This window comes from Armigeres subalbatus, chromosome 2, assembly GCF_024139115.2.
Source record: "Armigeres subalbatus isolate Guangzhou_Male chromosome 2, GZ_Asu_2, whole genome shotgun sequence".
NCBI classification, from domain to species: domain Eukaryota; kingdom Metazoa; phylum Arthropoda; class Insecta; order Diptera; family Culicidae; genus Armigeres; species Armigeres subalbatus.
In genome coordinates, this window is record NC_085140.1 from 333,902,093 (window position 1) to 333,914,792 (window position 12,700).

Consider the following 12,700-nt stretch of genomic DNA (forward strand, 5'->3'; position numbering starts at 1 on the left):
TTCATTCTTCCATAGTTTTTCATCCTTCTTTCTTCCTTCGATTTTTTTCTTCTTTCTCCTTTATTTTTTCTACTACCTCCTTCACGATTACATCTTCCTTCTTTCTTCTTTCTTTTATCTCTCCCCCAATTACTTCTTCCTTCTTTCTCTCATTCTTTATTGTTTCTTCTATTTATCTTCCTCTTTGTTCATTCTTACCTGTATTTTCTAAGAAAACTCAGATTAATCCACCTATCGGTGATAACGCCTTCCTAGATTCAATCGTTTGGATTCGTCTCAGTTTGGTATACATCATAAACAGGGTTTCAACTTTTCGTTTCAATGAGAATTGGCGTTTTTCATGCCAAGGGAGAGGTGAATCTTTTTTCGTTGTTTATGTTGAGGATCATTTTTCACCAATTAATCTTTTCTTTAGAATTAGCCTTGGTTGGAAGATAAAGTCTTGCCTATTAGATGAACATCTTTTCTCGTTTCATCACTTTTATTACTCACTCAATTTTCGAGAGAATTATCGCAGAACATTTACAAAATTGTATGGCCCTGCAGGATTCAGACAGAATAGTAACAATAATATCCATAGGGATGCGCTCACTCTAGCCACACGACCACGCTATCTGTATGCAAGCATTAAGTTATTTGTTCAGCATAAGCTACCATTTGCATTGATGATGCAACGAAAAGACTCAAATATGAAAGAAAAAGAGCTAATCAATGTATGGCGGCAGTCGAAGTGAGCGAAAAATGGTTATCACTCTTCAGGCTGTTTTTCTTTCCCGAAAAGCGATTTCTCCCCGAAATTTTTTGTGACGGAGCATCCTGTACTTCGAGCTTGAGTGAGCATTACGAACCCTCATAAACAATTTCCTACATTACGGTTCTTGCAAACGTTGTATAGCTAATCAGCTAATATGGCCCAACGCATCATTTTCTTAATGGCTTCAACCTTCAAACGTAATGACCGATCGTGATTATATTCAATAGTGATCCACTAGAGTTTGTCCCCGTCGAAAGCACCTTTTTGAGAGAAAATCGGTTAAGAGTTACTATATTAAAAAGTGGCTAATTTATTTATTTATTTATTTATTTGCGACACTTTACCAGTCCTCTGGCATTCATGTCATAAAAAGTGGCTAATGTTTTTCGGTTTTGTGTGCACACACACGCACATGCGTACGGACTTAAATAATAAGAGTTCGATTTTGGAGTGAAATGATAGCCTTTTGGTACAACTTTGTTGTACGAGAAAGGCAGCACGAGTTTCTTCATACATTGATGGAGGAAAGATTTTATCAGTATGATATTGATTATGGTACGTAGACCGTAAACCTCATCGATTGTTTTAGCATAAATATGTTTTGTTCAAAGAACTTAATGTTAATGGGTAACAATACCAACGATGTCCATGATGTATTTGTAACTGTACGAAGAACGGTAAATAATTATGCGGGAGGAACTTATTTTTTTTTGCAGAATTCCTGAAAATGGTTTCCCGGTGTCATATTTCGCCTGGAACTTTAGGGCGGCTAATCAGCATTGATTAAGCATTTCCACAGTTATTACCCGTAAGGCTTCTGAGCAAGTTAGTTACGTTAGTCGTATGTATTGCGGCTAGCACGAAAAAAACTAAGCTTTTGGAAAATCATGGCAATTTGAAAGACTTCCAGGTTGGACCAGGACTTTAACCTAGTCACATCCCATTAGGTCTGTTTTGCAGTACGCTTTTTGCCTTTCTCGTATACAAAGTAAACGTGAAGGCTATATGTTTGCTCCAAAACCAAACTTTTTATAGAAGGCCTGGAGACCCATAGTGTTATATTCCAATCGACTCAGCTCGACGAGCTGAGATGATGTCTGTGTATGTGTCATGTAATTAATGGATCTTCCCACTCCTCATTTACCAAATCTGCCGTCTCACTTACTCCTCTCATTCGTCACATCTCACTCTCAATTCTCACTTCTTCCTTCTCACTTCTAACTACTCACTTTTCGCTTCTCATTCGGTCTAATGACCATTCGGCCTGATGCCTTCGGTCTGGTGACCCAGCACTCTAAATCTGCAGTTTAACGCCTTTCTTTTGGCCAGATTTTGCACGAGGCATCACGAGGAGCCGATGTTTTAGAGACAAAAATACATATTGCTTTGGAATAAGAACAGTCGTAACTTGGAGAAGTAACGTATGTGCTAAATTACAATATAGTTTTTATGTTAACTCAAGGGTGAGTCGCTAATTATTGTGCCACTTTAGATTGTTGTCGGCAAAAGTTATTGAAATGAACCAAATTTTTACAGTAGTTCAGCATACGTTTTATTACAACTAATATACATCGGTTCATTCAATACCAGTCAAATTTCACAACATTTTTATTGACATCCTCCATTAGGCCCTGTACAGTCGTTTTCGTTACGTTTTTCTCACTCACGATAACGCTTCTGTTTCGTCCTTCGGCTCTCCTTTGGTCTTCCGAAGTTCGCGCTTCATCATGGCCCAATAGGTTTTGATTGAATGGAGCTCAACACAGATCTCGACCGAAATCTCACTACAACTGCACAACTGCACAGATATAAATATTATACTCTAAAGCGGAACTGTGTAAAATTTGGTGGAGCAGGAAAGAAGGTATGTGAGTTTGAAAGTGATTATTATCGACTAACCTTTTACTCATCAATACTACTTCTTCTTCTTCTTATTGGCATTACATCCCCACACTGGGACAGAGCCGCCTCGCAGCTTAGTGTTCATTAAGCACTTCCACAGTTATTACCCGCGAGGTTTTTAAGCCAGGTTACCATTTTTGCATTCGTATGTCATGAGGCTAGCACAATGATACTTTTATGCCCAGGGAAGTCGAGACAATTTCCAATCCGAAAATTGCCTAGACTGGCACTGAGATTCGAACCCAGTCACCCTCAGCATGGTCTTGCTTTGTAGCCGCGCGTCTTACCGCACGGCTAAGGAGGGCCCCTAATCAATACTAATATTAGCTAAATTTGAGACAGAGTAGACATCTGCTCGTACCGAATTCCCCGGGAATTTCTCCGATTATTATAATGCTATCCTGAAGTCCTGGTTTACGCCTTAAACTCTATCATAAAGCACATTTAAGTTTGAAAAATAATTTTAGCATTTCCATGGAACTATAAAGAAACATGATCATTAAACACTCCTCATTACCACGTTTGGGGTATTCTGTCGAAGTCCGTTTAGTAGACTGCGCTTGTTATCGGAACTCTATTTTTTGTGAAAACCTATGCGATTTCGTGAAGGACGACCAACAACTGATCCATATTCATTCTGCGACAAATCTTCGAAACGATCTGCAAATACAACTTGCGGACTCATCATCTGGTTGTGGACTTTAAGGTCACGTACGACTCAGTAGAACGGATTTGTATGTGGCAGATAATGCTTGACCATGGCTTTCTGACAAAGCTGAACGGCCGGTATGCAGGAAAACTGGAGATTGGCAGTCAATCAACGAGGATCCTGGATTAAGGCGATACATTTGGTTTTGCCCCGATCTACACGGGATTGATGTCTATCATAGGTAGGTAAACACCGTTCAAACGTCAATTATTCCGTGCACAAAATTTCATACAAAGCGCATGGCATATTTATCTGATCGAATCAACCATTCGGACTGCTCTGAGGTGACATGTTTGAAATGCTTGCAGGATAATATCATAATATATTCGCCAAAATTGCTCCCATTCGATTCTCACGTCAGCAGGCACGCATTTTCGACAATGTGATAATATGAACACGAGTGCCTGACGCGTGCTTTTGGCGGGGCTGCAAGCCCGTCTGGTACCATCAGCTGGGGTCACAGTATTCACACTGCTTGACGGAATCTCGCCAATGCTCGTACGGAAACACGCATGGAACGCTGTCCTCGAGCTCGAAGCTCGGGCGGAAGGCTTGTTGATTCGATAGGGTTCAACCGGAACGACGAGTACACAAATTCATCGACTTCCACCCGCTCCCACATGTATGTAAATGATAATCAGATATTTATGGGGCGATAAATCATTTTATTTTGCAGTTGTGTATTTATTTTATTTTCGCAACTGAGTATCCTCCCTCGTGTAGCTTTAATTTTTATGAAAATGGATCACCGTTTATCGTTTTCCGGATGAATTGGTGATTTCAATTGCAGATTCCGTAAATATTGAAGCTGTTCACTCAGTAATTATTTCATAATTTATTAAATACTAGCAGACGCGACGAAGTTTGTTTCGCCAAAATTAGTTCTCGAGTTATGAAGAAATTTCTGGCTTATTTGCATGGGAGCCCTCCTTTCCTGAAGGGGGAGGCGTTTCAAACCACCACAGAAACATATCTTCCCATCCAAAACCTCCACATGCCAGATTTGGCTCCATTTACTTGATAAATTCTCAAAGTTATGATGAAATTGGTGTTTCATTTTTATGAGAGCCACCCTTTCCAAAGAGGGGAGGGATCTCGAACCATCTTAAGAACCTTTCCCGGGCCCGAAAATCTCTGCATACAAATTTTCACTCCGATCGGTTCAGTAGTTTCCGAGTCATAAGGGTCAGACAGACAGAAATTTATTTCAATGTAGGGGAACTGTTCCGTTTTCCAGCTCACTGAACATATATTCATCTAATGACAAAACAGAGAAATACAGCACCAATCTAGTCGCTTATTTTTGCTAACATGCGTGCTCACTGCAGAAAAAATCACAAAAATAAATAACAAATCAAATACTTTTTCATTGCTTTGTTTTTGATGGGATGGAAATAGGAGCAGAATGCCGTTTGGCTGAATAGTTAAAAAAATGACCCCAGGTTACGAGTAGTGGAGAGTAAGAAATGAGAAGTGAATAATGAGAAGAAGTAAGTAAGAAGTGAGAAGTAAAATAGTGGGAAGAGAAAAGTGAACTGAGAACAGAGAACTTCTTCCTTTGCCCTGCTTCTTACTTTCATCTTCCTTTTCCCTTCATCTTTCTTTCTTGTTTCATCTTATTCCTTCTTCCTTCCTCTTTCTTCCAGTTTTTCTTCTTCCTTCCTCTTTTTCTTTCTTCTTTCTTCCTTATTACATCTTCTTTTTTCCTTTTTCCTTCTTCCTCCATCTTCCTTTTTTCTTTCTTCTTGCTTCTCCCTTATTCCATCTTCCTCCTTTTTATCCTTCTTTCTGCTTCTTTCTTCCTTCTTCCGTCTTATTTATTCCTTCTTCCTCCTTCCTTCTTCCTTCTCCCTTATTTTTATTCTTCTTTCCTTCCCTTCTTCCTTCATTCTTTTTTTATCCTTCCTTCTTCTTCTTTTCCCTTTTCCTCCTTCCTTCTTCTTTATGCTTTTTTCCTTCTTCACTTCTTTCGTTTTCCTTCTTCCTTTTCTTTCTTCCTCCTTCCTTTTTCCTTCTTCCTTCTTCCTTCTTCCTTTTTCCTTCTTTTCCTTCTTCTTTCTTCTTCCTTCTCCTTTCTCCCTTCTTATATAATTCTTCTTTCCTTTTTCCTTCTTCCTTTTTCTCTTCTTCTTCTTTCTTCCTTCTTCCTCCTTTCTTCTTCAATCTCACTTATTTTTTCTTCTTTCTTCCTTCCCTTCTTCCTTTTTTTCTCCTCTTTTCTTCCTTCTTCTTTTCCTTCTTCCTCCTTCCTTCTTCCTTTTTCTTTATTCTTTTCTTTTCTTTCTTCCTTCTTCCTTATTTCTTCTTCCTTCTTCCTTTTTTCTTCTGCCTTCCCAAGCAACCAGAAGTTCGGATAAGAAGGGCTATTTTGGCTTAATCAGCTCTCATTTTAAGTAATTTTTTTGTATGTAACGGAACTTTAAGTGAACTTTAAAGTTCCGTTAAGGATGCTTGGAACTTGATGTGAACCATAGTGAACCAATTAGTTCGGTTAAGAGTAAATTTAAGTAAAATCTGAACTTCTGATTACTTGGGTCTTTCTTCTTCTTCCTTCTTCCTTCTTCTTTCTCCCTTCTTTCTTCTCCCTTATTTTTTCTTCTTTCTTCCTTCTCTTCTTCCTTCTTTCTTCTTGCTTCTTCCTTCTTCTTCTTTTCCCTCTTCCTCCTTCCTTCTTCTTTATTCTTTCTTCCTTCTTCACTTCTTTCGTATTTCTTCTTACGTTTTCCTTCTTCCTTCTTCGTTCTTCCTTCTTCCTTCTTCCTTTTTCTTTCTTCCTTCTTGCTTCCCCCATCTTGCTTCTTTTCCTCCTTCTTTTTTCTTTCTTCTTCCTTCTTTCTTCTTACTTTTTCGTTATTCCTTCTCCATTCTTCCTTCTTCCTTTTCCTTCTTCCTTCTTCCTTTATCCTTTTTCCTGCTTCCTTCTTCCTTCTTCCGTCTTCCTTCTTCCTTCTCCCTTCTTCCTTTTTCCTTTTTCCTTCATTCTTCTTCCTTCCTTCTTCTGTCTTCCTTCTTCCTTCTCCCTTATTTTTCTTCTTTCTTCCTTCACTTCTTCCATCTTGCTCCTTCTTTCTCCCTTCTTCTTCTTTTCCCTCTTCCTCCTTCTTTCTTCCTTCTTCTTTATTTTTTCTTTCATCTTCACTTCTTTCGTGTTCCTTCTTACGTTTCCTTCTTCCTTCTTCCAACTTCCTTCTTCCTTTTTCCTTCTTCCTTCTGTTCCTCCTTCTTTCTTCTTCATTTTTCGTTATTCCTTCTTCCTTCTTCCTTTCTCCTTTTCCCTTCTTCCTTTTTCCTTCTTCTTCCTTCATCCCTCTTCCTTCGGAAACGTATTTCAACTATTCGGCCAAACGGCATTCGGCCAAATGGCTTTCGGCCAAATGACCCTTTTGGCCAAATGGCATTCGACCAAACGACATTCGACCAAACGGCATTCGGCCAAATGACCCTAAGCCGTCTAACCATTGTATACATACATAGGGTAAGACGGTATAATGCGCCCCACCCGGCCAAAACGCCCCTCTTTGATTTCTAGAAAACTATAACCAACTAAGGGTCAAAATCAGTTGGTACCTATAAATATTTGTAAAACCATCGTACTATGTGAATGTGGAAGTATTTTTGTATTACATAATGAAAATAATAGCAAAATACAAAAAGTGACAGTTTTGATGTAACTTTTCGTGTTTGTTTGCTCAACATTCTGGAGCGACGCTAGCATACTGTCCGCAAAACTTGCACGGGAACACTCAGTTGGGCAACAAAATAACTTTTCTCAGTGGTTAATATGATATAAAATTGCTTCCATCTTCAAAAACGTAACGATTTTCGAAAATATGTTTTACTGGCCAAAACGCCCCAGTGCACAGTGTTTTCTAACCCAGGAATTCGTGATCGAAAATGTTTTGGCCAGGAAAAGTTGATTTTAGAGGCTCAGTGACTTCGGAGAAATGTTTCAGTATGTTAAGCTCCATATTTCGGAAATTTTTTGGTGAGATGGAAATTCTCTTTCCTCCAATTATGAAGGTACATCATTGGTGTCTTCGAGAAAGTTGTAGAAAAAGTTTCTAGGAAAAAATTTGCTATATAAACTTTATTTCTATCTACTATAGAAGTCGAGATATGGGTCGTTATTTATGAACGACCACCAAGAATCAGGGTTTTCACGATACTTTCGTGAATATATTTTTTAAATTTTTCAAATGTTCTACAAAGATTTCTGTCGCGATAAAAAACATGAACCTGTCGAAGACAGTTTCATTTTATTTTCAATATTGACGAAGTTATTGAAGATTTTTTGTTCAAAAATGAGCATTTTGACATTAACTGCATACATGTAGGGGAAAAATGGGACAGAATTTGAATTAGGAGATTGAAAGTATAATTCAAGCACTAACGGTTGCATTGTAACTTATATGTGACTTAGCTTTCCGGAAGTACCGTATGGATATGTTTTCTTTTTCTTCTCGTTATATCTAAATAATGAATTGGTCTCTATTCCGCATAACTAAGAAACGGCTGGGTTCAAATTTCTTCATCACAATTTCCGATGGGTTTACATAATATTTTCTTATGTAAAAGTCACGACTTAAGCTGAAAAAATATAAAAAAATCAAATTAGAATTTGTATGGGTATTTTGTATGGGCACATCACAACACGCATTCTCACCTACTGTGCAAGACAACGTCTGCCGGGTCATCTAGTTCATGATAATAACACTTACGCCAGACCTATGTCTTGTCTTAATGTCCAAATTTTGAAAATCATTATCGAATCGACGAATATTTTACAGAGAAATACCAATATATCGGGATATTGGTATTTCCAGAGAATTCTAAATGAAAAAAATAAACTGAAATTTTTGGAACACTTTTCTGTTGACCTGTTTTGCAATATTGTGATGTTTTAGACGTAGCAAACTGGCTTTTTATGATTCCGGGATATTTCGAATTGTTTACATAAAATTATATTTAAGCTTATGATGTTTGAGGCGTCATTAACCATAGCTTCCATTCAATAAAGAATACTGATTTACCCGATACTGCAGTTCCTCTCATCAACATTCCTGGCTGTATGGTGATTTCTAAAATAATACAATTTGCCCAAATACACTGGGGTCGCTTTTTACGTGACTTTTTGATGATTTTTTTAATTACGCGTTGTTTCTTCCCGCGGAATTTGAAATTCATGTCAGTTCTGTAAAACATCCATCCATAATCATTTAGAAAATTTTGTATTTGGCTAAATCATAGGTCTGGCGTAAGTGTAAAGACTAAAGATGACCCTGCAGACGTTGTCCTGCACAGTAGGCGAGAATGCGTGTTGTGATCTACCTTTTTAAAATTTCCATACAAATTTTATTTTCAATTTTTCATATTTTTTCCAATTTTAGTCGAGATTTTTACATGAGAAAATATTCTGTAAATCCGTCAGACATGTGTTACGTTTAAGTCTGTTAGCCACTGTTATTTCGTGAATATCTAGTCGACTGTAAACGCTCCCTTAAAAGCAATGCAATTAAAATCTCGAATGGTTGCATAACGCACCAACCGCCACTTTAAATACCGCCACGTACCGCACACCCCTGCTGAAAAGATTTGACATCTTCGCAAAGCGGCGCAGCATCTACACGCTAACCTGAATATACCCAGAATTATGTCAAAGTGACCCAGATTTAGCAAAACCGTGGTTACTCTAATATTGGTAAGGGTACCTGATTCAAATCTGGGTAACAGTACAAGCGAAAATCTGGGTAAACAGTACCCAGCTCTTTTCGCTCCAGAAAATTATTATTGTGTAAAAATATTAAATAAAACAAAATCTCCAACGCATATCACTTGCCGGCTGTGCCGACAATGCTCCGCCATGATAACTTCAACACTTCTTACCTGTTTCTTGCTGCATTCTACGAAAAAATGCCATCATTTATTCTGGCATGCGACTTCGACGCCGGTCGACGCCATGTTGATACATCCGAAAATGTTTAAGTCCCCGGTTACCCAGATTTCGGGTTCGTCTGACTCAGATCCATTTTGTTGACATACCCGGATTTTGACAACTGCTAATATCAGAAAAATCCGGGTATAAACGACCCAGCGACTGAGTTATTTCAAGTTAGCGTGTATGTCATCGTCGCACACACGCTCACCATCAAGACGCTTCAACCAATGCAAAAGGTGTCTTTTCCTTTTTCACCGTCGCCGCCAGCAGCAGCTCGTCGACAGCACGAGCCAGAAGAAAAGTTTAGTTTCGCCCACGAGGGACAAAAGTGCGGAAAAGTATTATCTCCCGTCGAAGTAACGCGGAATTGTGAAACAAATATTCTCAGTCGTCTTAGTTGGACGCGTGAACGATAAAAGAGTCCGACGAGGTAAGATTTATTTATCTTAGGCGGAACCTTAAAGGCTAACCTCAATCCTCATTAGCACCAAGATTCGCGCGCTACAACACGTGGAAATCATCATCCGACGACGAGAGGAATACTCCATTATACCACCCGTGATCCATTGCGACGAATATATTCTGAAAACGAGCAGTAATTGAATGATTGAAAGGTAAATCTTACTTTTGATCTATGAAACAAGTGATTATTGAACTTTTAAATCACAGATCAGATCCGCATGATAGGATTGGGACAAAACCGGATCACAATCAGCGCAAAACGGACAGGGTCATCGGAGTCTAATCAAGAAGCGTTCCAAGAGACAGAAACACCCCCTCAATCGGGTAAGTTTCCTGCGATGAATGAAAACCTCCCTTTCTAAGACTCGAATAATTTAACAGGGTGTTTTAACGGAACCAGAAAACCTTGATCGGGGGCTTTTCCCGGCTTGGGCCGAAGCAGTAGCCTGGCGGCTGGAAGCCGATCGACAACGGGAAGGAGGTCAACACTCGCTTGACGACGGAACTGTGTCCGCTGGATCCATTGCAAAGCTGCAACCAAAGCAGTAAGCCGGCGGTGGGAAGCCGATTTCCGACGCGGTGAAGAACGACACTCTCGCCTCGACGACGGGACTGTGATCGTGGGATCAGTCGTACAGCAGCGACCGGAGCAGAAAGGAGGTGGCCGGAAATCGATCGTTAACAAGAGGGAGTGCGAAACCCTCGCATCGACAGCGGAAGTGCCTCGGAGATACCCCATCCAGGTACCAGGTCGCACTGGACGGCCAGAGGGGTATCCAGCAGAGGACAGAAGCAGCGTGGGTGGAGCAAGTACGGTGTGCGGCATGCAAGGAGTCGCGGCGGTTTGTGTTCCGCTGTGCAAGGGCACGAGATGAATTAGGGGGACGCCCCAAGTGAAAAGGGAAAACCGTGAGTACGGAAATGCTAGTGTAAGGAAGTAAATAGAAGGAAGGAGAAAAGGAAAGTTGGGTAGGAGGTAGGAAGACAAGAGAAATATGGGGATAAAACCCTAAATATATGTACAAAATGAAATTTGCGGCTTTCTTGTTTATTTCGGTGCATTAGCCCTACAGTTTTGTGTAGTTTAAGTCCACTCTGGTAGCTCCGCTCGATCCGCTACCGGACTACTCGCAACACATGTTGATAAGCAAATTTGCCGAAGAAACGAAGAAAATCCATCCAGCCGTTTCTTAGTTATGCACAATACAGACCAATTCATTTTTATATATAACAAGAAGAAGAAGAAATAGATGTTCATACGGCACTTATGTCAAGCTATGTAACATATATGTTGCAATGCAACCATTAGTGCATGAGTTATACTTTCCATCACCTAAATAAAATTCTGCCCCATTTTGCCCCTACATGTATGCAGTTAATGACAAAAAGCTCATTCTTGAACCGAAAATCGTCAATAACTTCGTCAATATTGAAAATAAGAAGAAACTGTCTTCGAAAGGTTCATGTTTTTTATCGCGACGTAGATCTTTGTAGAACATTTGAAAAATCTAAAAAATATATTGACGAATGTATCGTGAAAAACCTGATTTTTGGTGGTCGTTCATAAATAACGACCCATATCTCGACTTCTATAGCAGATAGAAATAAAGTTTATTTAGCAAAATTTTTCGTGGAAACTTTTTCTACAACTTTCTCGAGGACACCAATGATGTATCTTCATAATTGGAGGAAAGAGAATTTCCATCTCACTTTTAGGGGGATTAGCCAAAAAATTTTTTTTCTAAAATATGGAGCTTAACATACTGAAACTTTTCTCCGAAGTCACTGAGACTCTAAAATCAACTTTTCATGGCCAAATCATTTTCGATCACGAATTCCTGGGTTAGAAAACACTGTGCAGTGTAGGCAACACGATATGCCCTTACCAACTGGACACAAGCGCGGCGAGCTTGCAGCAGTTGCATCCAAATTGTATGGAAATTATTGAAATGTAATCAAAACCTGATTAAATGGACTTATGTTGGTTTTTTAATGTCGAGCACATAAGGATTTGTAACCTTTTTATTATGGGATTGATGAAATACTAATGAAGGGCTATGGAACGTCTTTGGCTAAGGTGGGGCGTATTGCCCAGGCACCTTTTGAAAACCATTTTTTCACGACTTTTCAAAAAAGCATTATTACGTGTTATCTGTAATATTTTTATATGACTACTCACGGGCAATGCATTTGCGACTTCTTGCACTACCAAATAACACAAAGTTTGCATAAATTGCGATGAAAAGTAAAAAGTTATCAAGGTTTTGCCTTAGGGGGGGCATATTATACCGTCTAACCCTACTTTTGAAACTACCCGAGTGTGCTATGTTCCAAGTCAGTTTCCACAACTTATCTGTGACCGAATTGGGTCACAATCAAGTTGTCTTGAGTGTCTTGACCAAATTTGTTAGAATTTCATTCCATTAGCATTAGCATTAGCAGTGTTACGGTGTAGTTCGTAGATTGGACACTAGTGATACTCATGTTTTACTTTTGACATCCTTATCTATAATGCTATCAGAAATCAAGAAGGGAAGTGATTCTTGATCTCAGTCAAAGAAAAAAATAACAAAAGCATGAGGATCGTTACTCCCGGCCATGCCCGTCTTCACCGTAACTAGGGAGAGTAAGGAAGTGTTAATGTAGTACTTACTTAACGAGAGGCCACCGACTTAGCGACACCCTTATAAGTACCACGGAGTAGGATAATGAGGAAGGTATTCGTTGGGTCAGGATTTGCCTGTAGCTGGCAAAGCAACCATGGTAGATCTTACCCCGTAACACGCCACGTAAAGGTGTCTACCCAGCGTTTGTTTGATCAAATTTATTAGAACTGCATTCCAATTCTTCAAGTTGCATTCGATTTTATTTAAAATATGTTTTTACTGTAATGTACTATCTGGGGCCCCCCTTAGCCGTGCGGTTACAAAGCAAGACC

The 12,700-nt window shown here is 39.4% G+C and overlaps 1 long non-coding RNA gene across 2 annotated transcripts; it reads left to right on the forward strand.

Moving 5' to 3' along the window:
* The first annotated feature begins 9,568 nt into the window (after positions 1-9,568).
* On the forward strand, positions 9,569-10,881 carry LOC134216961 (uncharacterized). 2 transcript variants are annotated; one of them, XR_009980887.1, is made up of 4 exons: positions 9,569-9,730; positions 9,786-9,914; positions 9,970-10,086; positions 10,144-10,881. It is a non-coding gene; the product is annotated as an uncharacterized LOC134216961 (long non-coding RNA). The 2 variants fall into 2 exon arrangements; XR_009980888.1 differs by having other exon boundaries at positions 10,163-10,881.
* Positions 10,882-12,700: the final 1,819 nt, after the last annotated feature.